Source organism: Sinocyclocheilus rhinocerous, unplaced genomic scaffold (assembly GCF_001515625.1).
Source record: "Sinocyclocheilus rhinocerous isolate Xijiao unplaced genomic scaffold, SAMN03320098_v1.1 scaffold659, whole genome shotgun sequence".
Taxonomy (NCBI): domain Eukaryota; kingdom Metazoa; phylum Chordata; class Actinopteri; order Cypriniformes; family Cyprinidae; genus Sinocyclocheilus; species Sinocyclocheilus rhinocerous.
In genome coordinates this window covers 183,771-186,723 of record NW_015652995.1, presented here as the reverse complement: position 1 = coordinate 186,723, position 2,953 = coordinate 183,771, and positions in this window count along the sequence as shown.

The following is a 2,953-nucleotide window of genomic DNA, read 5'->3' as shown; positions in this document are numbered from 1 at the left end:
AATAATTTTATGTACACATTTTAGAATTAGTCTGATTCGGAGGAGAATCAGAAGGCTGAATCCTGACTGACAGAGGAGGAGTTGGGGATGGAGGAGGGTAATTAGCTATTGAGCAATGCGAAAACTGCTGATACTACTGCGGGACCTTATATATGAATACTTAGATAGGTGTTGTATTCCCATAGGTTGATGGGGATCAGCTGAGAGTCAGCTGATGCGAGCTTGACTAACGTTTTTGCAAAAAAAAAAAAAAAACTGTGATACATTTTTAAGCTGGAATGAAACAGAAATTCACCCATCTGCTTTGTGCACGCATGTTATCGATCTTCTTCTGAGCGATTCCTCTATACATGTTTATTTATTTATTGACCTCGTCATTTTTTTTAACAAAATTTCATAACTCACTCTTCTGGTGAAAATTCTCAGACTTTCTAACAACCCTAGTGAAAAAATAAATATACTTAAATGTATTTGAAATACATTTATTTCATGATAATGTACATATTTATGTACTTAATAAAAATACCCTGCAATTGTACTATTAGTATAAAAAACTGGTATACTTAAAGTCGGCTAAATTGGAACAACTAATTTTGTACTTAATACACTTTAATTGTGCAGAAGTGCTGAAGTCCAACTAAAGTATATCTGATTGTGCTGAAGTGTAACTATTGCAAGTATACTTTAGATGCACTTTACATATCTTGCATTTAAAGACCGATATTATTCAAAGATCATACTATCCTCGTCAATAGTGACATTAAAACACATTTTAGGCTTAATATTAAGAAATGTGCATTGTGCACAAGTAGTACTCCAAATAAAGTTTAATTAATTTTTATATGATTAAATCTCAAGCGATATGACAGTAAATATGTTAATAGATTTAAACTATACTTTGTATGAAATAAATGTATTTTAAATAAATTACTTTTTTACTAGGGAATCCACTGAAAGCTCACATTCAGATCTGCCTCCATCCAATAAACAACCAATGGTTAGAAATAAGTCCCTGTCCTACATTTTTTTTTTCTCCAATAATGTATTTCACTCAGATGTACATAATATGGGAAACAAGATGTGTCCCTACTTCTGTGTTGCATCCAGATACTAATATATTGCTACCATTTTTCGATTTGCTAAAAATGTATGTTTTGCAAATTAAGTCTAGTAAATTGTCTAAAAAAAAATCTTCAGTATTACTATATATTGTACTGCAGATATTTAAGTCAAACCTCAATACAGAACACTGAAATACATGTTGATTTATTGCCTTTCTACAGTGCAACCTAAATTCATTGAAACCACAAAAAAAATGTTGATATCTGACAGTCGATATGATATTAGATGTGCAGGCATTGTTCTACAGCCACAGTAATTCTCCCTCTGGGGCGAGAAAGACCAGATGAATATGTAAAGGATGGAGGTGTTACTGAAAGCAGATCTGAAGTGTTGAGGATTGTGGATTATGATGAAGAGCTCACAGTTTACAGCTAAACACTGACTATGAATGATTTCCTCAAAACAATAGGAATAAATGCATGTTATCTACTCTAATCCACTCTGCAGATGGAACTTTGATTCTAATGTTAAAAACACAACATGATGCACAAGAGCAATTCAATGCAATATTATTGGTTCTATGTGCATGCGCATGGGCTGGCAGGGGGCACAGACGTGGGGTGTAATCCTGGTTTTTACTGTGGAGCAGAAGGCATGCAGCGCTCGGCTGCAGATTTTCTCCCAGCAGCAGCTGTGACACCATCTTTGTGTCTTAAGGTGGTGCCTAATCACCCTTGCAACTCTAACTACATCTCTCATGTTTTCAATCAGCCAGGCCCATAAATTATTGTCAGCAGTAATCACAGTCGTCCACTCAGGGCCCGCTGAGGGGTCCTTGCCTGTCTGCGTGCATCGATTCAGTCTCTTCTGGCATTAGACTAACACATCGGAGGGGCGCCGGGGTCTGAGCGCTCGCCAAGCCCACATACCATTGACAGCACTGGAGAGGAAGAGGTCTCTCGGAGGAGGTGGTGTTAATGAAAATTATTAACCTATCTGCACAGTGCTGGATGACAAAATCAGAGCTCATTACATCAAAACTGACATGCCCGGCATGTGAAATTATTTAGACCGTGTGCTGTGCTGTTTGCTCAGTCCCCAAGCCCGGCTCATTGTGTTGATCTCTGATATTAAGTTGGAAAGGGTCAGTCCTTCGCAACACCTTATTCAGAAACTTGCTTTTATTTTTTGAGTGTACAAAAAACAAAACAAAAATGGAAATATATGCATCTCTCTTCTTGTTTCTAATAAACTCATCCGGTGGCTTTGGCAGGCAGCCCAAGTACTCGCAGCACAGCCTGCCTTTTTCACCACCGCACACTTTTCTTTCGCTGTGAAAACTGCCAGCATGGGGTGGCACAGTCACTTCTGTCGAGGGGGTGCTGTCAGTCTAGATCAGTGAGAAGCAGCCTTCTAATTCAATTAGCTCTCATCTGCCCTACACTGTCACCATGACGGCCACATTAAGTCAAGGACCGACGTTAAGAATCAAGTGGATGGAGAAGGGAGGAGAGATGTCGTAACGGGGCTCAAAAATCAGGGACTCAAATACCTGTCATCACAGAGTTCTTAATGGAGAGGCCGTGTGGTTGTGGTAAACACAGCGCAACTCCATGCATATGCTCAGTTCAGTTTGTGATGGAGGACGGGAGCAATGAGGCATGTAATCTCCTGGATGTAATAGAGAGCAGAGAAGAATTTTATTATACATTAAGAAAAGAGCCATTTCTTCTAGGTTTTTACCAGCAATGTGCCTAAAGCTAAATATCTTATTCATAAAGACAAAACTAAGTGACGTGATCTAATGAATCATAGAGAGAAAAAAAAATGTTATTGATTTTTCAACAAGCACAATAAAATTAATACAATTTAAAAATTAATTAATTAAAAT